The 23550-nt window shown below is 37.9% G+C and overlaps 1 pseudogene; it reads left to right on the forward strand.

Annotated features, from left to right (window-relative positions):
• The first annotated feature begins 20595 nt into the window (after window positions 1-20595).
• On the forward strand, window positions 20596-22839 carry LOC127207593 (olfactory receptor 4C15-like; annotated as a pseudogene).
• Window positions 22840-23550: the final 711 nt, after the last annotated feature.

Raw genomic sequence — 23550 nt, forward strand, 5'->3', positions numbered from 1 at the left:
GGGGGCAAATGCACAGATTACACTTGGAACCTGACCAAAGCAAATGATAAGGAAGGTCACAGGCCCTAGAAAGGAATCCACTATGACATTTGCTACACACACAAATGGCTTGGTTGACACCCAAGGCCAGGGCTGCTTTCAGTCTGGGTCAGAGACTTTGTTTTCAATGGGCAACAGTTATTTCAGAGACTCAAAACTAATCAAATACAGGGAACTACTGAATGCTTACTGTACTGCCTATAATGGGGAATCCATTTTACCACCTCTAACATTATTCTCAGTGAAAATTTCCAGAATGATTAATAAAATAGAATCTTGCAAAATCAATTTCATGTCCTGTTCCTATTGTCACTTCAGAGCCACCCCACAACATGCTCAATCTGTCTAACATACCTGGATCCTTTGCTACAATCAACTGTGTCTTCACTATCTAGGGCTCTTAGTTGTCATTCACAGGTAAGCAGATCTGGCCGAGCAGGAGGAAACCTGCCCATGGGAAAGAGGTGCAAAGCACTTACTTTCATGGAACAAAACTGAAAGATGCTAACACCTACCAAAAGGATAACCATGAAGCAAAGACAAAATATCATAAAAATGTCTCTTTTTCACTGAGGATTTCACTTAGTCTATGAGATGTGAGACTCACTCACACACAGTTTACACACATGCAGAACCATTTTCCCGGGTAGCCTGAGGCAGGAAGACTGCAAGAAAACTGGATTCTGACCCACAGAATCCCGACTGCTGCACAGCTACCAAAGGAGTTCTCTGACAAAAAGTCCTGAGGCCAGGGTCCAGGCATTCCCACTCCTGCAAGAAGTCTGCAGTAAAAAAAAACTCAGTGTTAACAAGCCATGGGTTTAAAAACAGAGTTTGGCCACATGTGCACAGGCACAGTGATTTCCTTGAACCAAGGAAACAGTTTTCTGATTTAAGTTAGCAATCACAATCACTCAAAAGGTGTATTCTAATTTTGCTGTAATCTATAGTGAGTTTTCTATCTATAATAACAGTGTGGACTGATGTCATGCTCTCAGGACAAAGATTAACATATTAAAGGAGACATTTTTTGAGAGGTGATTTCTTGCTGCCTGGTTCCTCTGTAACCCCTACACTCTCCTCCCTTCTCCTTCTGTCCCCATCTCCTCCCCTCTCGGTCCTCTCATGAGCTGGCTCAGTCTGGACCCTTCTAGATACATCTGCCTGTTTTCTTCCTCATACTCTAAAGCCCAAACTCGACCTGCAAATACCACCTGCCCAAGAACAAGATTAGCGACCTGGAATGCTGGGAGTTGTAGTTCTTCAAAAATAACAAAGCCACATGGGAAAGTATGGTGGCATATAGGTTTGTATTCATAAGCCCCTTTAGCTCTTGACCTAAGTCCATTTCTTGGTCAATATTTACTATTTATATTATTACCTGCTCAAGTGTAGGGGGCCACCCTTAGTGGCTCTTGGCCTAAAACATAGGCAGTTCCACCTTGCCTGTAGACTCCATTTTCTACACTTCTGTTTGGCATGTATCAAGCTGAGGGTCAGCCCAAGGCCACACCACCAGGTCCCTAACCCTTGTTTGCCTTATCTCTGCAGCTGCATTCCTCAGAACTTACCTCCCTGTCCTTAAAGTTTCTACTACTGAGATATACAGCAGAACATCCTCATTAGGTCCTAGGAACCCACTTGCTTATCAGCTACATTCTCTCAAAGTTTACTCCCTTAGCTGGAAGTTTTTACTACTGGGCTAGAGAGAAGAATAGCTGCCATTAGCTTTCCATAGCAACCCTGCCCTTGCCTCTCTGAGACCCTATAAAAACCCTGTGAAATTTTTCAATAAAGGAGGTTTGATCAGAATCCAGACTTTCCCTCATTTCTTCGTGTCTCCCTGTCCTGTCTCTTTTTCGGTCCTGCATCCGCCTCCCAGGTTCTGTTTGAAGACCCCGCGGGCCGGGGCACTCAAGTGGTGAAATTGGTTTTTCTTCTGGGAATCTCAGGATGAACAAAGCATAGAATAAACCTCAACCATACCCTGGAGCAGTCAGATCTTCAGTTTTCATCAGACCCAAGGTATAACATTAATAACTAAGCATTGAAGACACATTTCTGAATGCTGTGCTCACATCCAAGATGTTAATGTTTCAAACAATAACTATGGTGCTTTATAAAGTATATTTTCTGATTCAATCAAATCTGCACTGGTTCCACATATGACCAACATGTACAAAGCTTTCTGTGGATACCTATTCCCCAGGACAAAGTACACACTTTTGAATAGGCAAATAGAGGAACAGAGGAGTTAAGAAAGCATGAGTGAATTTGAATTTGAGATTTGTAAATGCTGTAGCAGTGAACCCGGTGTCCAAATACACATACTGCAAATGCTCCATGAGATGATTTTATGAAAATCATTCTGGCAACCATAAAAGAAATTTTTTAAAAACTCACAATAAACCCCCTACCCGACAATGGTAAGATATCATCAAGAGAACTGTGATAGTGGCATCCTTAAGAGCAGGAGGCAGAGGCAGGCGGATCACTGTGAATTAAAGGCCAGCCTGGTCTACAAAGTGAGACTAGGGCAGCCAAGGAAACACAGAGAAACCCTGTCTTGAAAAACAAAACAAACAAACAAAAAACCCAACAATCAACAAACAAACAAACAAACAAAAGGCAGCTGAGGAAATCACGCTGCTGCTCTTCCTCTGTTTCTCATGCAGCAACCCCTCTGACCTGGGAGGGTCCAGGGACACTGTGCTGCTGACTGGTGACTGTCCCAGACTCACAGCCAGGAAACTGCGTCCGAGGAGAGTTGTTGGGTTTCTGTAAACAACCAGCCCCCACATGCCGCCCATCCACAGAAGGAAATGGTGCATATTCATAAAGACCCACCCACTATCCCTCAGTTCCAGTCACATGGTTCCCCTAAAACTTTTCAAGGGCCACCCAGATTTTTTCTCTTCCTTGTCACCCTCCTGGTTTTTAGTGTCCCTGCCCTGCAGAGACTGGTCCCTCCCACTCCTTCTCAAGTTGCCGGCCACACAGCTCTGTAGGCTCAGTTCTCTTAACCAATATATTTTATTACAACTTATTAACCAAACCTACGTCACTTATAACCTGGCTAACCAAAACGATAGGAAAAGAGAATTAAAGAACAAAGTAACAATACCGTAAGGATATCAGTTCCGAGGAACGATTCTCCTGGCATAATCAGCAGGATTTCTTCTGCTGGAACCTGGAGTAACCAGAACCGGGAACCTCAGCAGGAGCCGGAGCCCCAAAGCCTTCCCTCAAGCGGTCTCTGTAGGAGGGTCTCAAAGTGGAGCACTGAAAAGCAAAAACTATCACAAGTCTCCCAAGGCCCCGCCTCCAGTTCTGAGCTCCTTTAGATATCTCCTCCCAGAGTCTGTTCACAGGATCTTTTCAGCTGGCAACAATCAAGCTTCCGCAGGAGGTGGTTAGTCTTCTAGTGGATTAACCTCACCTGTTCTCTCACCAGACGGTTCCTATCCCAGGCTTGGGATCGTAAAAAACAGGTCTATCTCTCCACAGCTCCAACTGTCAGGCTGCCCTGGCTCTGCTCTGCAAGCCTCCCAGAGTTCTTGCTGCCAGCCTAAACCAGAACTGGGTCTAGTAGGCTGCTGCACCCCAATATCTGAGTCCTATAGTGAATTCTGGACCCTTCATATAAAAGATAAGCAGCCTAGCTTGTTAGCTTGGAATACAAGCCTCCTAGGCTAAAAAATGCAGGGCAAAAGACATCCAACACCCTAATTCCAATTTCTTTCGGTCTCATTTACAAAACAAATTATTTTTTTTTTAAAAAGTACTAAATGCCAATCACAACCATAGCTGTATCCCCTAAAAAGAGCAATTTAAATAATATCCAACATTCAAAACACAGTGTCATGAAGATAAGCGCAAGGAAAATGGTTGATGGTATGGAAATGTGAGGAAATGGACAGGGGAACTGAGGACAATGTAGGATAAGAAAACTGCTGGGCATGGTGGCACATGCCTTTAATTACAGCACTTGGAGGCAGAGGCAGGTGGATCTCTGTGAGTTCAAGGCCAGTCTGGTCTACAAAGCAAGTCCAGGATGGCCAAGATAACATAGAGAAACCCTGTCTTGAAAAACCAATAAATAAATAAATGGCTAACATCAAAATATGTAAAGGGAAAGCCTTTGTGTATACTGTGAAGGGCACCAGATATTGTCCAGCACCCTTTTCAAAAAAACATTTTTACACAAATGGGAAATTTATTTGTTACTGTTACATCTCAGGTTGCTTTCAATTTTTTATACAAAAAAGATTTATGTAAAAATTAAGGTGGCTAAGTATAATCAAAGGTGGATAGCTGAGAGTTCGAGGCCAGCCTAGTCTACAAAGGGAGTCCAGGACAGCCAAGGCTACACACAAAAAAAACTCTGTCTCAAAACCCCAAAAATAACAAAACAAAACAAACAAAAATCACCTCTTGTTATCTCTTTTTAAACTAAGAAGATAACAACAGGTCTCCAAGACACTTTGGATTAGGATGGATTTTTATTCTAAAACTTTTATTTAAAAGACCGACAAATTTAATAAATAAAACATATTTAATATATAAGATTAATAAAGTCGTAACATTTACACAGATTAACAATAAATGATTTAGAGACTACACGACATTCTAATGTTCTCTAATACTACACAAGAATAATAAACAAAACAAAGTTTCAAATCATTTTGTAAACTATATTTATGGTGTTATAAAATTACCAGTTTCTCTGCTGCTCTCAAGCGAAACTCCAGGCAACGCAGGAGCCCCAGGTTCTGTGTTTTGGTGTGAAAACAAGACTCCACACTTGTGATCTGAGCCAGCAAAGTCACAAAGAGGAACCTGGAGTTACCTCTTGCACTGTCCTGGGACACAGTACTTTCTCTCACCGTCTCTGTTCTCCCCTCTTCTCTCCTTTTTCCTTTCTGGCAATGAGAATTGAACCAAGGGCTTGTGATTGCCAGGCAAGTACTCTAGCACTGACTGTAACCCTAGCTCTGTTACTTCTTATAATTCAATATTCTGGATTTTCTCTAAAAGTTATAGTACAAGGAGGACACTAATAAAGTTCAGTTATCTCCTGTCTTTTATTCTCTTTAATTCCTATATTTTTCTGTTTCAAATAACACCCACTGGAATGTTAGCTCTGGACAGATAGGACATTTTTTGTCATGTAGCTGCTCCATTCCCAGGCCAATCAGCAAACACTGTGGCCGATGGTCAACAAATGTTTACTGAATGAATACTGAACGCATAAATGAATAGCGAGGGAGGGGGTAGGGGCTTAGTTTCTGGGAAGAGACAGGTTAACATAAATAGGTTAGTGCTGCCACGGCCTTTGCTCTTATGTATATGGAGAGCGGCTCCTACAGAGACACAGACATCTGGGCAGACAGGTGTGAACTTTGTGGAATGGAGAGAAAACACCGGTGAGGAGGCTTATTTTAGGATGAATGGAGAGCTTTGTCATGAAGCAGAAAGGTGCTGAAGAGGGAAGAAGGGTTATCGATGGGTTCATCCCCAATAGTTGATGCAATCTTACTCTTCCCTTTGTAATCTAATCAGAAAATTTTTCGATATATGCCTTCAACTTCTTACTTTGTTTATTTGCTAGAAAAATCCATTCCATGATCCTGTCTTCCCTTTGCATAAGGAGCCCAGTAAGTGAATGTTTTGAAGGCAAAATAACCAGAATGCAACCAAGTTTTGGATCAGTTCTATTCACATATGCCTTTTGCAGTTTTTGCTCTACCAAAATTAACTCCTTTTCTGCTTCAGCTGTTAAACACCTTGGACTGTTTAAATCTGAATCCCCTTGTAACATTTGAAATAAGTTACTTAACTCATAGGTAGCTAGTCAAATTGTAGGTCTTAACCAGTTAATGTCTCCCATTAATTTTTGAAAACCATTTAGTGTCTGCAATTGATTTCTATGAATCTGTACCTTTTGGGGTCAAATTTTTGGTTCACTTATCTTATATCCTAAACAGATAATTGAATCTTCTCTTTCTATTTTTTCTACAGCAGTTTTTAATCCCCAGCATGGAAGAATGCTTTGTACTTCTTTAAACATTTTTTCTAAAGACTCTAAATCAGAATCAACAAACAGAATATCATCCATGTAATGGTAAATGAGAGAATTAGGAAACTGCTTATGAAGTATTTCTAATGGTCTTTGAACGAAATTTTGGCATAAAGTGGGGCTATTTAACATTCCCTGTGGGAGCACCTTCCAATGGTATCTCTTTATTGGACCCCTACTGTTCAGTGTAGGTACTGAGAAAGCAAACCTTTTGCTATTTTTCTCATGCAAAGGTATCGTAAAAAAACAATCTTTTAAATCGATTACTATTATAGGAAAAGACTTAGGTAACAGGGAAGGTAAAGGAATTCCAGGCTGTAAATGACCCATTGGTTAGGTTAACTTATTTACCACACTCAAATCTGTTATTATCCTCCAGCTGCATTACTTTTTTTTTTTTATAACCACAAACACAGGGGAATTCCAAGGGATGGTAGACTCTTCTATATGCTTAGCCTCCAGTTGTTCTTGTCCCTGACCCTAACACTGACCCTGACCCTAACCCTGGACCCTGACCCTAACTCTAACTCTAACCCTCACCATAACCTTAACCTAACCCTAACCCTGACCCTGACATAGACCCTAACCTTGACCCTAACCCCGACCTGACCCTGACCTTAACCCTGACCCCGCACCCAAACCCTAACACAGACCATGACCCTGACACTAACCCTGACCCTAATCCCGACCCTAACCCTGACTCTGACCCCTAACTCTAACCCCTGACCCTGACCCTAACCCTAGCATTATCCCTAACACCAACTCTAAACCTCATTATAACCCTAACCCTAACCCTCTAACCCTAATCCTCTAACCCTAACCCTCTAATCCTAACAACAACCCTAACCCTTACAACAACCCTAACCCTGATCCTAATTGTAACCCAGACTACATGAAAGAACATCATCAGCATCACATAACCTTCTTTTGGACTTGTCTTCAAAGGTAGCAAACAAGCCACTGGTGAAAATGTCCTTATTTCTACCACAGACAGAATTCTTCCTGAAAATGGGGAAGCTTAGATCCAGGCAGAGTCCATGGCGAACTCTGCCAAGACAGGTTACGCAAGTCCACAATAGTTTTTGCCTTGCAAATGTGTCTGTCAGATATATTGGGATGTAAGGCTGAAGATGATGATCCAACATTATAGAGAGTGTTATGTGATAGTTCAGGCAGTAATGTGTCTCAGTGGTTCTTTCATTTTGGAAGCTGCTAACTGGCACTTCCAGTTCACGCAGATATTCCTTCTCAAGTCTCTGATAGGGTTGAAGACCAGATAGTTTAGTCTTACAATTAAGCTTAGTTGGTTAGGGGTTAAGATGATTTTAGATCAAGATAGATGTTTTAAGTTAATAGAGATGAGATAGGATAGATGTTGATTTTCATTCAGAATTTTAGACCCATCAAGATAGGAAAGATGTTTGCTTCAAGTTTGCCAAATACAAATAGCCAGATCACTAAGAATGTAACATTTATATAATTCCTGATTGTCTCAGGGTTCTTCCTGTTTTATGGAGTTTATTTTATTCTTGTGTAATAATATAAGTGTATAGGTTAAAAAAGAAACATAATAATTTTTTTAAAAGGGAAAAGATTTTAAAAAATATTTTATTAATTTATTCATATTACATCTCAATTGTTAGCCTATCCCTTGTATCCTCCCATTCCTCCCTCCTCCCACTTCCCCCCTACTCCCCTCCCCTATGTCTGTGAGTAAGGGGGACCTCCTCCTCCTGTATATGCTCATAGGGTATCGAGTCTCTTCTTGGTGACCTGTTATCCTTCCTTTGAGTGCCACCAGGCCTCCCCATCAAGGGGACATGGTCAAAAATGGGGCACCAGAGTTTGTATGAAAGTCAGACCTCACTTTCCACTCAATGGTGAAGAGTGTCCTGTCCATTGGCTAGGTCTGGGTAGGGGTTCGAAGTTTACTGCCTATATATTCCTTGGCTGGTGCCATAGTTTGAGCAAGACCCCAGGACCCAGATCTGCCCATCATAATGCTCTTTTTGTAGGTTTCCAGGACCTTCTGGATCCTTCTCTTTCCCCATTCTCCCATGCTTCTCTCACCTAAAATCACAATAGGATGTCCTCCCCTCCGACCCACTTTCCTGGTAAGTAAAGTCTTTCATGGGACATGCCCCTTGGGCTAGTGTCTCAATATAAGTGAGTATATACTATTTGTCTCTTTTTGCTTCTGGGTGAACTCACTAATTATGATAATTTCTAGTTCAATCCATTTGTCCATAAATTTCTGGAATTCCTTGTTTTTAATAGCTGAATAGTATTCTATAGTGTAAATGTACCACAGTTTCTTTATCCATTCTTCTACTGAGAGACACTTAGGCTGTTTCCATGTTCTGGCTATTATGAATAAGGCAGCTATGAACATGGTTGAGCATATGTCCCTGTTGTGTGGTAGAGCATTTTCTGGATATATTCCAAGGAGTGGAATAGCTGGGTCTTGAGGAAGCTCTATTCAAAAAGGGAAAAGATTTTTACTAACTATAAATCCAACAAAGGGCTACATCTAAAACATATAAAGAATTGAAGAAAGACATCAAGAAAATGAATAACCCAATTTTAATGATGGTATACAGATCTAAACAGATATTTCTCCAAAAAGGAAACTTGATGGGCTATGAACTATGTAAAGAAATGTTCAATATCTTTAACCTTCAGGGAAATGCAAATTAAAACTACACTGAGCTCTCCTTGCCCCTCTATGTTCTGTCTCCTTCCCTCTCTCTCTCTCTCTCTCTCTCTCTCTCTCTCTCTCTCTCTCCTCCCTCTCTCTCCATCTCCCTCTCTTTCCCTCCCCTTATCTCCCTCTATCTTTTCTTCTCCTGATGTGATTGACTTTCTATTCTAAGTAAGTCACCCTTACCAGCTGCTGTCTAAGTTTCTTCCTTGCCCAGGCCCCATCAGGCTTTCTGCCAAGAGTTGTGGCAGCACCACAACAAGTCCTATTCCAGAAGAGAGGTGGTCTCTTTTCTGGGGAGCCATGCAGAATTGAGAGACAAACTGCCCAAAGCTACCCTACCCTCCACTGTTGGGTGCCAGGCTCTCTTGTGGGTTGCTATCTGTAGTATTTGCTTTCCAGCACAGGCTGGGAAAATGAGCTCCTCCGGGTCTGAACCCAATCCTCAGATACCCCTTCAATGCCTGCTGTGAAATTTATCCAAACTGAGATGGTCTCCGACCTTGTGACCCAAATTCCCGATTTTCCTTTTTTTCTGTGGCCTGGCTTCAGTACATTCAAGATAACCAACCTAAATGGCCAGCAGAGGGCACTCTAGACTTTAGCGTCTTCACTGATCTTTAAAATGTCGCCAGCATATGGGCAAATGATCCGAATGCCCAAAGTCCAACTATTTTTGGGAACTGCACTCTTGTCCCTCCCTCTGTAGCTAATATTCTACAGTTCAGGTTCTACTAGCATGATGGTCGTGCCAGCAGACCCTTGCCTCCAAGAACTCAGACCACAAACCCAAGTCCCCTATCTTGACTGAGCCTCATCTTACCCTCCCCCTTCTTGACTGCAACACACACACACACACACACACACACACACACACACACACACACACACACACACACACACACACACACACACCCCTCTTCTAGCTGCAATGGCTGCTCTGAACCAATGTGTGCGCTCTCTCTCTCTCTCTCTCTCTCTCTCTCTCTCTCTCTCTCTCTCTCTTCCTCCACACATTCCGATTTTATTACAACAGCTTGGCCTCATTCAATATCAAGAGCTTAGTGCATCTGATTCCCAAATTGCACTGCCATGACAAATGAGTCTCAAATATATCTAAAATTGCTCTGCAGTATGTTCCCAAAGTCTCTTATTTTTAAGGTTCTACTCGTCTCATTCTTAAAAAAAAAAAAAAAAAATCTTTTAACTCTGATTTCTTTACACTCCTCTCTCAAACAAAACAAAACAAAAACTTAACATTGTGCTGTAAACTCTTATCTAAGGATTTATAAGTTGCTCATTGGTATGGTTTAAAAATCTACATAATATCCAACAAGACTTGGGTTTAAACTTATAGCAAAGGCTTATAATTATAAATCTACACATGAATATATATGTGTGTGTGTGTAGACAGATACATATTAAAAAACTCTGTGTGTATGTGTTTGTAACCTGGATGCAACTTTCATGAAAAAAATGTATATAATAGGAAAACAAATGTTTTTAAGTAGCAACTATGTAGTTCTCCTTCATCTTGGCTGGTGGCCTCACCAGGATGTAAGTGGCCACAGGGCTGGCAATCTACCATGAGACTTCACCATCTTAAGATGACCACATGGGATAAAGCAATAATCATAAAACTTTTTCATCCCAATGAACTCTTTTTTTATTATTGTATCTCCTTTTAGACTAAGAAAGCCACAACTCTCAAATATTTTAAATTAGTTTAGATTAAATATGATGATACAAATTTAAGGTTATATTTATTACAACATACTGTATAAGTGATTCAAATCTGCCTTAAAATATATTGTATATGATGAAAAAGTTAATTTTATAAAGGCTTACTCAAATTAATAAAAGCTAATTTAAGATATATGTCTAAGTACTATGTCTTTGCTAATTGCTCAACACCGAACTGCTAAAAATACAGATAAGTAACAACATGTTTGATGAATAAGGTATATTTGATAATCAAGATTTATAAACTCCTAAGGTCTAGTGAGGTTCACAGCAGTGTTTATCCAGCTTCTTTGTCCTTTAAGCTTTAGCTGTTTGGATAAACTAAATCACACACAAAAAAACTGTAATATTTTAAAGTGGTGTATATGATTCCCCAAGAAAGTCTTATCACAAGGTCAGGCATTTAGACAAAAGCCCCATTCCCTCAGGGGCTTGAAGAAACTTCCTACTTGCTAAAATGGGAATCCTTCTTTTTAATCTGTGTCAGGAGGAACTTGTGGCACTTCTATTAACATATAACCCATTAACCTATCAGGGTCAATGCTGGCCACTAGGCTTTCTTGGAACCTATTTACAAGCCCCATCCCAGCACATGAGCCTGACTCCTGCTCACAAGCCCCACCTCGGTTCACAAACCCCCTTTCTACTGGACAGCCTTGATTGTTTGGAATAAAGTTTTTCTCTTTACACCCAAGGAGTGGCTATTTTGGTTTCTTTGCCCATTTTTTTGATCAGTAACGTTGCCAGTCTCCCTATGAACCTTATCTATGATTAAAGTTTTATTTTGATATCAATTGAGCTTCAATTCAAAGACTTTTTGTTTTGTTTTGTTTTGTTTTGTTTTGTTTTCAGAGTCAAGGTTTCTCTGTGTAGCCTTAGCTGTCCTGGGTTTGCTTTTTAGAGCAGGCTGGCCTTAAACTCACAGAGATCTGCCTGTCTCTGCCTCTCTGAGCGATGAGATTATAAGCATGGGCCACATTTATGGGTTCATAGTTTATTTATAAGGCTCAAACTAAACATGAATAAGTCTGCAAAATCCTAATTTTATATAAGCTACTAGTTGTTAAGAATAATTAAGAAATGCAAATTAATAGTCAGAACCTTACAAATGATTAAATCCTTTAATGACTGTATATAGTCTAACAAATATGGTTGAGCACTATATTTGTAGTCACACTAAGTACTATTGTAATTAATTGCAAGAATAAGCCTTATTTAGCCTCCTGCATATGTTTTGAAAATTAAGCCCAGGGCAGGTAACTAGAAACAAGCAGTTTGACTATTTAGTATACTTTGGATATATAGGTGGTCAGCAAACACTTTAGAGATCTTCAGAATACTGGATTTAAAATGTTTAGTAAAAATGTTTTTCATGATAGAGTGATATCGGCTCCTGGCACACCCCTAATCTCCTCCAAAGATGATGGGCACAGAAGAACCTCCGCCTGGAGCTTACTTTAAATGTGCCAAAGCTGGCTACTGGGCTATAAACTTCCCTTTGTATCAACTGCTGACAGCATGGTGTCTGTTCAATGTGTGGACAAGCAGGACACTGGGGAGTTGATTCCCTCTTTTGCCTAGGCAAAGTCGGACAATCCCCACAAGTTCCTGCTTCACGGGAAAGTCTGCTGGATTTTCTAGGCCTGGCAGCCAAAGGCTCATGCTGCGCTATTAACCATGGAGGAACCTATAAGTTTGTCACTTTAGTGCTTTCACTTTGCTTCCTGTTTACTCACTTGGAATGTATCCTTCTCGGGTTTCTGATGGGTTTGAAGATTAGACTACTGACTGAAAGATCAGTTTAACAGCAGACACCAAGGCTTAAGCTGCCTTCTTGTTTCTCTTCAAGTGTAAAATTTAGGCCTCAAGCCTCACTCTCCTAGAGTTACTATTACTAGGTCTAGAAACAGTCTACCTCATTACCAGACTCAGAAAAGAGATGTCAGTGTAACTTTTTACTGCTCCTTTATCTAAAGGAACTCACTGTACAGTGACTGCTCCCAGTAGTCAAAAACCTGTGTCTCTTGGTGAGTGACTGCATAGAAAATAGATGTAAAGTTTATGTAAGATCTGAGGATATGAATGTTTGCATTGTGAGGATCAAAGAAAGTGTTTTAGGACCTAAGAAGGTGTTTTAAGTAAGGTGGTAAGTGCAAGTTAATAAAAGCATAAATAGTCATAGGAAAGTGATTTGATACATAAGAGAACTGAAAATGCTTCAAATTTCTTCATGCTATGCTACCATTGTATTAAGACTTCTAAGTAAAGACAAAAGTAGTAATGGAAAGACTCACCGTGACATTCTGTTATACTCAGGGGTCAGGGCCTTGCTCGGCCACCATAAGAGAAGCTTCCTCCTGCAGCAGATGGGAACAAATACAGAAACCCACAGCCAGACATTATGCAGAGAATAAAAGACCTGGCAACACTGAGGCCCAACCATGATGTCTCTCTATCAAATCCCTTTGCCTCAAGCTTGGGGAACCATGTGGAAGAGGAGGCAGAAAGAGTATAAGAGCCAGTTTGGGAGGATAGCTCTTATGACCTCACTGAGACTGAAGCAGCATGCACAGGAACTGCACTGGTCTGTACCAGGTCCTCTGTCTGAGTATATATTATAGTTTCCAGTTTTTGTTTTTATGGAACTCCTGAGTCTGTGAACAAGTGGGTCTCTGACTCTTGTGTTTTCTCTTGGGCTCTTTTCCTTCTATTGCGTTGTCTCATCCAATGTCAATGTGATGGTTATTGTTTTATCTTACTGTATTAAATTTTGCCATTTTCATTTTTCATCTCTTCAAGGTTTTTTTTTTTTTTTTTTAATTTGTAATGAGAGACAAAAAGGGAGTGGATGTGGAGGGAAATAGAGATGGGAGGAAGTGGAAAGAATAGACAGAGGGAAAACTGGAATCAGGATGTATTATATTAGAAATAAATCTATTTTTATTAAAAGTAAAAAAATTTTTTTGAGACAGGGTTTCTCTGTGCGTAGCCCTGGCTGTCTGAGAATCACTCTGTAGATGAGGCTGGCATAGAATGCACAGAGATCCACATGCCTTTGCCTCCTGAGTCCTGGGATTAAAGGTGTGTGCCACCATCACCTGGCTGAAAATTATTTTTGAAATCACACTTACTATTGTCATAGGTGGAGTTGGATGGGTGTGGAGGTGGGGAGAATCTGGTAGGAGATGAAGTACAGGAACCATCATCATAATGAATATATTTTATGAAAAAATACTCAAAATATGTATATTTACTGAATCATATTATCTCTGAGTATTTTTCTATAATTTTCTGCTTCTGAATTTTTAGTCTATGTAATTTATAAAATCATTTTCAGAAGTTTTCAAAAACTCAACTGTTCATCTTTCCAAAAATGTATTAGTTTTTACAATTTTAATACAGGAACATGGGATTATAAATTAGTAGGAAATTATGGGATGTAAGATTAATTCTAAAGAGCTGACTGCAATGTTGTATATATTTTCTGTCTTGTGACTCCCTATTCCTTTTTATATTTATTGTTTAGAGTTTTAAAATTTTAACTACATGAATGTTTTGGCTACTTATGTGTAAGTGCATCACGTGTGTGCCTGGTGCCTGCTGAGGTAAAAAGATATTGGCTCCCCTGGGACTGTAAGTACAGGTGGTAGGTAGTGAGTTACCATGTGAGTGCTGTAAATCACACACAGCCTTTTTGAAAGAGCCATAGTGCTCTTAACTGATGATCCATTCTCCAGCCCCCTCTTTCATTTTTAGTTTTATATTTAAGCTTAAAAATGTACACCACTTCTACAATGTGGATGCATGTTACAAATAAGTATAAAATATTTCTTCTATTATCTTCCTAAATGCACTTTCAAAGAATTATTTGCATTTTTACACTCTGCTTTTTTTAAAAAAACAGAAATAGGTGGCAAAGAAATAAAAAAAGTAGGGGAAGGTTAATATGATTGTGTTAACTCTTTGTTAGTAAGTTGCTAGTAATATAAATTGAGCAGGATACAGAAACTGTTAGTCTCTGAGTGCTGAGCATTTCAGACCACATGTAACCTATTGTGGGATGTATTCATGTCAGGTGATATTTGTGTGCTGGGGCATAGATGTAGCATTTAAGTTAAAGGAAACAAATCAATTCATCTTATGTTATTGGCTGTCTTGCTGGTGCTGCTTCTGAGTACCATTATTTACGATCTTTCATTTCTACTTTTTACCCTTAAGATAAACAGATACAAAAGGGTAGGACTCAATTCCTAAGAACGGTAATTTAGCAGACTATTGGTTTGTCCCAGTTTTCAAAATGATCTAAAAGACCACCTTGAAGTTTTCTCTCAGGCAGCAATGTCAAGGCTGCATCCCCTATGTTAAAGTGACCTTCAAGATCCTTTCACACACTGTGAAGATACACGATACCCTTCAACCTCTAGAAACTCTACATTTGGATTTTAGCTTATGATACAAAACATGGATTTTGGGAAGCTAAGACAGAAAGATTGCTGTGAACTAAAGTTCAACCTGGGCTATGGCAGGTATTATACAAGCTTTGCCTCCATCCCCCAAATGCTATAGACACACAAGCTCAAGATGCTCAGAGTAAGTAAATAACATTCAAATTAACATATAGCTTGAAGTATTGTTTCTCATAAAATGTTTTTCTTTCAGGAGTAGTCTTTGCTACTTTATTTCTCAAACAATACACATTTCATGTAGGGATTAGTGTAGGAATTTCTTTTTAAAGACCCCAGTCACCATGTTTGGTGAATATCTATCATTTTGCTTAAATTTAGGAGAGAAACATTGTATTCCATCTATTTTACAGCACTGTTCTTTTTCTAAATATATTGTCACATGAAATCATTATCATATAGGGACTTGATAAATAATTCAATAGAAAAGTACCATCAATGGCCATTAAAAGTCCTATTTTTTTAAAAAGAAAATTGTATATGAAAGACGAAAAATACAAAAGTCTTTCTAGTGCCAAATTTAAACATTACAAGAAAAAAAAACTTGAAAGAGCATTTTACAAAAATTAAAATCTTTCTAACTATGGTAATAAAAAGTGATTTAAACACTCAAGCAAGTGCAAAAGCACAAACACTGTGTCATAAACTCAGCAGAAAGAAATCTTGAAAACTCAGGGGAATAAGATCAGTCTCCTAGGCTGGTGACATCTCAGGGAAACCTCTATAAACTCCATTGACAACAAAGGAGGGAACTTGGGCTTCTTTGTTTTTCTTGCATCCTGAGACCATGCTGATGGTTGGACCAGAGAAACAATGCTAACATTTGCAGCAACTTCCAGAATCACTGTTCTCTCTCTCAGAGGTGGAGAGGAGTTGGATACAAACAAGTGTGGCCACCACGGAATGGACCACTCCACAAAGAATAGGAGATGCCTGTTTTGAGACTTTTCACCGAACGATGCATGATGGTATATGTAAGGTACATTGCAACATTTTCAGAGATGATCTTAAATTATAACAGAGTACCTTAAAAATGGATGCTGTGTGTCAGGCTACTGTGTTTAAAACAAACATGGAAAATCAGTGCATAACTGTGCGTGTGAAGTTTCATACACTCAGTGCTCAGACTCCTCATCATTTCTGTGGACATTAAAATTATGAGTAATCAATATATGAGTGATTAAAATGATATATCCAGAGCTCAGAAGCCAGCACATATAAGCTAATTCTTGCTCAGTTGGCCCCCAAATCAGAACTTTTTCCTTCCTTCCTTTCCTCTTTCCCTTCCTTCTCTCATTTCTTTCTTCCCTGTAAACATTTGCTTCTTTAACTCTAATGAAATTAAACACATTTTCACTTTGTCATCTTGAAGTTGGGAGCAAATAACAAGGAAATGGCACAGTGTTGTTTTTGTGTTATCTCTCCACTAGCACTTTATTTGTTTTTGTAAAAACATTTTCAGTGGGAGACAATGGTGTTCTTACTTTACTAATATCATTGATTAGACAGTGATATGTTTTAAAGCTGTGAAAAGAATGGTGACATTGGGGCCTGGCTGGTTGTGCCATTGTCTATATACTATACTATACTATACTATAGAGAAGGACACTAACTCAGGAAGTGTGACTTGTCAAAGTGAAGTCTTATGGTTTAAGAATGTCCGTTTAACATTCTCTAGGTGGCAGAGACTGTTTCAGTGCTCGTGGTTGTGACTTGGTCTCACTTAAAATGAGCAGAATCGCCCAGACACCAAGAGAGAAGTGTCAGAAATGCATTAGGAAGGCAGTGAGAGGGAACAGTAAAGCTTGTTTGCTTAGGCCATAAACAGTGAAACAAGCAAAGCTGAGGCACTTTGGGAAAGTGCAGCGAGAAAATGGTTAGTAATGTGAAGATAATGTTTTCCAGAGAGAAGCAGAAGAGTTTGCTCAGCTACAAAGTAATAATGTTTTTACTACTAGGTGATAATCTTAGGTGAAAAATATGTTGGACTTGAGGGATTTTAACCTAAAGGATAATTTAACATAAGCTTTAAATTTATAGTTAGTATTTGTGATACTTGTTTTTTCATTTGAAATCTATTTAAAAGCAACTACTTAAAATGATAGCTTTTCTACTAATTCTTTTGATAGTTTTGAATATTTTATGCACTTTAGAGTTAACACAAAGGTTCTGTTACCTTCAGATAGATTAATGAAATTAAAAACTTTGTTGCTTAAAGTAATGGGAAGGAAATAATTGACAATATGGATATTAGAACAGGGAGGCACACTTCTCTCCTTCCCTACTCCAGAACGTGGCTCAGTGACCACACTTACATGGTGTGGGATCCTAAGCAAGACCAGAATAAAGATGAGATTCTTATAGTACATGGCTGTTAAAGAGAGAGAGAGAGAGAGAGAGAGAGAGAGAGAGAGAGAGAGAGAGAGAGAGAGAGGGGAAATGGAATGTTTGAGGGAGAAATATATCGAAAATAAGTTGGTTCCAATATCAGAATTTAGAATTTGAATTCAAAGTACAAATGAAAAGTATAAAAAGGTTCAATTTGCAATATTTGTGAAAAGATTATAATATTATAAAAGCATTTAAAATTAACATTATACATACTGAGTAAGATATATTTAGGAATATAATTTTTTATTTTCTTAAATTAATTTATTCAGATTATATCTAAATTGTTTTCCCCTCACTTATATCCACCAGTTCCTCTCTCCCTTCAGCTTTCACCCTATTCCCCTGTCCTTTGTCTGTGACCGAGGGGATGTCCTCCCCCATTATATGGTTATAGGCTAGCTATCAAGTCTCATCTTGGTAGCCTGGTTATCCTTTCTCTAAGTGCCTCCAGGCCTCCCTACCATGAGGAAGTGGTCAAATATGGGGCACTAGAGTTCATGTCAGAGTCAGTAAGACTATAATTTTATGTACATACACACATAAGTATATAACAACAATTACTGAAAAGAAAGGCCATGAATTTGAAAGAACAAGAATGGCAGAGTAAGGAGGGAAGAAAGTGAGGAAGGAAAGTGATATAATTATACTGCAATCTCAAAATTAAATAAGTGCATTTTAGAGGGAAAAATATTATTGCCAGATGCTATGCTGTTAACCTTTTGTTTTCATGCATGCTAATGAAAGATCTGAAGTCCTTGGAGCCCTCTTTAGAAGTTTAAAGGAAAATAAACTATGTAGGCTTTATTTTGATGTTTAATTTTAAGTATTTGGTTCATAATAACAAAATCCATGTTATAAATAAGGCATTATTTCATGTTTCCTTTTATACAACTAAATACATTTAAATATTCAATAGTGGGTATTTAATTTTTCTGTTTTTTAGTTAATTTAAGCTAATATTCTTGAAGTTTTCATACTGTATTTTATTAAATGTATCATCTATAGTATTATTGTGTAATTTTGGTTTATAATTGATTTATATAGAAACCCTGTTTTGAACATTTTAGATATTTTTCTGTTTTCAATATTGTTGAAACTGTATTGCATTCAAATGTAAAAGTTTTTTTCATCTCATTTTTATTTTAGAATGTAATTTATGGCTGGGATATCCAACACAAAAATATAAACATGTTTGTGCCTCTGAATTTATTTGCTGATTTATTTTCCTAAATTATTATTTGATTGGATCAATTTTATTAAAAAATGGTATCGTTTTTAAAAGGTGATTTTATTTCATTTTTGTTTATGAGTATGTGTGTAAGTCTGTTGATATATGTCACTTTTCTGCAGGAGTCCATAACAGCTAGAGGAAGAAATTGAACTCCTGAATCTGGTGATACAGGAGGCTGGAAGCCCTCTGACTTGAGTGCTGGGAAATTAAATTCAGGGTCCCTGGAAGAGCAATAAGTGCTCTTAACCACTGAGCCGTCCCTCCAGCTTCTAAAATGTGATTTTCAAACTGACATTTTTTTCCTTTGGCTGATTCAATTTTCATAAACATATGTATGCAGACACTATTCAAATACTCAATATCCTGTATTCAAAAATGTGGTTTTTTGGTTGATAGTTTGTAGAACATTTTGGAAAAATATAACTACAGAGATGGTCTGATGTAGTGGCACAAGCTTGTAATACCAACACCTAGAGACAGACAAGAGAAGATCTGTCCTCCTAGGCCATGTGATATGCTTGAGTCCTGCCTGGCTGCAGCAGATCTTGTCACTCTCCCTTCCTTCACTGCCTGCCCATACCAAAAACCCAAGATCTACTGATTTGTCTTTAATGGATCCAAAACCCTGAAATCTCGTAGATCAATAAATGGTGTACCAATAGCCTTTCTCCTGCTTGTTTAATAGCAGACAGTGGTCATTTTTCTTTCTACGTAACATTTTATTTAGTCTAATTTTAGCATAGCACAGGGTGGTATAGAAGGGTACAGGATATAACTCACATAGTTTCACTTGATTCAATTACTCTGCTTTATCTAAAATTCTTGTCAAGATTATGAAATAAACATGGACCCACCAAACTTAACTAAACATATTTTACCTATATTTAACTCAGTTTTTAACTATCACCTCTTTTATATTCTAGGATTAAATCTACACTATACTTTGTGTTTATGTCAATTACCTTTTAAGTGGTTTTAAATCATAACCTTTGTGATAATGATTACACTATACTTATTTTACATAGTGGATGTATTAAATGAGTTTTGGAACTTGCATCACAGGACAGATGCAGGACAGAATGATGAGGCTAATTTCACTTCAAGTTAAGATTAACATAGGACTATATTTTCTTTGGAATGTCACAGTTGTTTTCTTTTTACATGAAGGCTCATGTAGGAGTAGCTGTCTGCATCATTAATTTTAAAGGACATGAGAAAACATTTAAACACAGCATAGTAAAAGGTGAGGGTTTGGATATCAGCACATTCCTCAAGATTTTTTATTCTTCCATTGAATTTTCATTGTTTGAAATGCTGAGTTTCATTTTGACACTTCATGAATGGGCACTATGCCTTGCTGTCTTCTTAGTAAACTTTGTCTATCCTGCTTTCTGTCTCAACAACTCGTAAACTAACTAGCGATTAATTTATTGTAAGTACCCGATCCAGCGACTCCATAGGGTTTGATTCAGCCCACCTTTTCCTTGGCTATAGCATGTGAGTGTATGGAGCTCATATTACACATGCCACTGAGGAACTGATTTTAAGACATCACATAAATGACCATGGTAAAATATATAAATGAACTGTCACATGATAGATTTATAAGTATGTGACATAATGTCTACTTCTTAAAATATGTAAGTCATTGAAACATTTCACTTTTCTTACCAGAAAAATACATTGTTCTTATATACACATATATTTGTAACAATAGATGTGTATGTATAGAAATACATAAACATGAATATGTATATACATGTATATGTTCACAAATTAAAAATATTTTAGCGGAAAAGATACAGACACATTTTAGATTGTGACTGCCTAAGGAAAATGTATCAGAAAGCTGAAATGTTTACACAGATTTGTGGAAGTACATTCTGTGGGTAAACGGTTGAGTTTTTCTGTGAATTAATTACACCTAGAATTGAAAAGGAATGCTACGATGAATGACATTTTGATATTTTCAGATTTGAGCATATATTTACTGGAGATGAGCAGGTAAGACATTCTGGAAAATGTTATGGTGAATTCTTACAAATTTCAAGGCATATGTCTTGGCAAATAAATCTCAGGGAAGTTTCTCTATTTCAGCTGTGTTGTTACCAATTTTCAATCATAGCTGATTGGTCCATGGACTTCTAACTATTCATTATTGACTCTTTTGCCTTTATCAGGAAGTCTTATTGGCATAAGGACAGAGGAAGATGTTTTAACCTTTATAGAGAGAAAGAGACTAGAAAGAACATCTCTTTCCAGAAATTGTTACAAAGGAAAAACATCTCACTCTTTGCCTTGTTGATTCAGGGGCAAGATCATGGATATCACAGCTTGTGTCTTGAAAGTCCCAGGTTGAGAATTTTTGTTCGCTTGATAATAATATATTTGATGATAAGTTTTGCAAAAATAAAATACAGAAACTCCTGCAACATACTACTGACTAGTAATAGGACTTTAAGTCAGGAATAATTGCTTTTTATTGCTTATTTGTTTTGTTTTGCTTTACTTTGTTGTTGTTTGGTTTGTTTTTGTTTTTGTTTTTTTTCTTTCTGCAGTACTTCACTTAACCATCATGAAAACAGGTAGGTTTTTACAAAGTTCTTTGTTTTAAAATTATGAATTAAATGATATTTCCACACTTTTTTACATGCTTCATGAGGAGTGCTACATACTTTTCCACAGAATTTTTTCTTCTACAAAGAACAGATTAGTTTAATGGAATTTCAAATAAAATTCACAATGTTACATACATTTAATATAAATATGGGATTTAAAGTGTTAATTCATTGTAATTTCAAATAAGAGTCTCACTGTTAGATATGTTTAATATAAATCCATGATTTTGAAGTGTGATTTTTACTCTTCTGTTGGTAGATAAGGCAGTGCTCTCTGTCCAGTCAAAGAAGACTTAAATTCTTCTCTTCATTACAGCATGCAAAGTGTAAAATGTGTTTCGACATTCTGCTTCAGGAAGCTGTAAAGATTAGTGAACACTGACCTTTCCAATATAGGCTATTGTCTTCTCAGCCAACTAGATGCTTTTATTTTCAATATTTCAGATGTGGCTCTTTGCTTATCTAAGCTTTATCACTGCGTATTATCCAACTATCTCCTATAAAAGTTATAATACTCTTTTTAATGGCAAAAATTGAGGACCATCTTGTACATGGTGATTATACAAATTTGAATGAGGTGTCTCTTCTCATAATTGCAGATTTACACGAACACTTTACTTTAACATCTTTTTGAGAATAATGCAAAAACCAGAGCTTTGTCACTGAGTTCATACTTCTGGGCCTTTCACAGAACTCAAATGTTGAGAATATATTGTGTGTTGTATTTTTGTTGATCTACCTTGCAACTATTGGGGGCAACATGGTCATTGTGGTGACCATCGTCTATAGCCCTGCACTGCTGGGCTCCCCCATGTACTTCTTGATATTCCTGTCCTTACTGGATGCATGCACTTCTTCTACTGTCACACCCAAGATGATTGTAGACTTCTTCTATGAGAGGAAGACCATCTCCTTTGAATGTTGCATGACACAACTGTTTGCTGTCCACTTCTTCACTGGGATGGAGGTGATTGTTCTGTCAGCTATGGCCTATGACCGCTATGTGGCCATATGCAAGCCTTTACACTACTCTTCCATTATGATCCGGAGGCTCTGTGTTATTTTGGTGATGATATCCTGGACAGGAGGCTTTTTGTATTCTATCATACAAATTAGCTTCACTTTGCAGCTACCTTTCTGTGGACCCAATGTCATTGATCATTACATGTGTGATTTGTTCCCATTACTGAAGCTGGCCTGTACTGACACACACATATTTGTCATTTTAGTGTTTGCCAACAGTGGTTCAATCTGTATCATAATCTTTTCTCTTCTGCTTGTTTCTTATGGTGTCATTCTGTTCTCTCTGAGAGCTCACAGTTCTGAAGGGCGATGTAAAGCTCTCTCCACTTGTGGATCCCACATTACAGTTGTGCTTTTGTTTTTTTGTGTCATGCATATTAATATATGCACGACTTACATCTGTTTTCTCCTCTGAAAAGAATGCTCTTGTATTTGCCACCATCATGACATCACTTCTGAACCCTATGGTTTACACTTTCAGGAATAAAGAAATGAAGAATTCCATCAGAAAAATGTGGAAGAGATTGATAGTAGTTTCTGGTGATTGTTAAAATGTTATGTTTATAATGCTGAAGAGATAGAATAGTGGTTCAGAACATTCATTGTGCAAACATAAGCTATTATTTCTGATTCTTACCACCCATGTCAGAATTTAGTCAGGGTAGTACAGTTTTAATGAAATGCTGGTGATGTGAGGTTTTGTAGAGTGCAAGTGATCTTCCTAAAACCAGTGAGATCAAGGTTCAGTAGACATCTAATCTTAAGGAAATAAGGTAGCAAGCAATAAATGGACAGAGTCAGTGCCTTCCTTCATCTTGTCAAGCATGTAGGCAGGCGCATACACCATCCATGTAGGCAGGCGCATACACCATCCATCCTTCAAATGTACACATACTGTTCATACAGGTACGCAAAGAATATATACATACAAAGAATTAATAAGTTAATCTAAGAAATTAATAGATCACTATTTACTAAGACAATTATCTTATTAATTTGTCATTATTTTGAAAAAGATGGCATCATTTTCTATTGGCTGCATTAACATTAGGAGTCGGAAAACTATTTCATGGATCACATTTTTACTCTGATTGATTAACATTGACATACAAAAATTAAAGCCATTTTAATTTTATACTTTTAAAAATCCAGTGGTTTTTAAAATTATTAGATAGGTTAAAACTGGATGACTGAATAAATGAGAAAACATGGAAATGTTCCATGACCAGATGGGTCCCTATGTGACCCTGTGAAACCTCAGA

This window comes from Acomys russatus, chromosome 24 (assembly GCF_903995435.1).
Source record: "Acomys russatus chromosome 24, mAcoRus1.1, whole genome shotgun sequence".
Classification (NCBI taxonomy): Eukaryota; Metazoa; Chordata; class Mammalia; order Rodentia; family Muridae; genus Acomys; species Acomys russatus.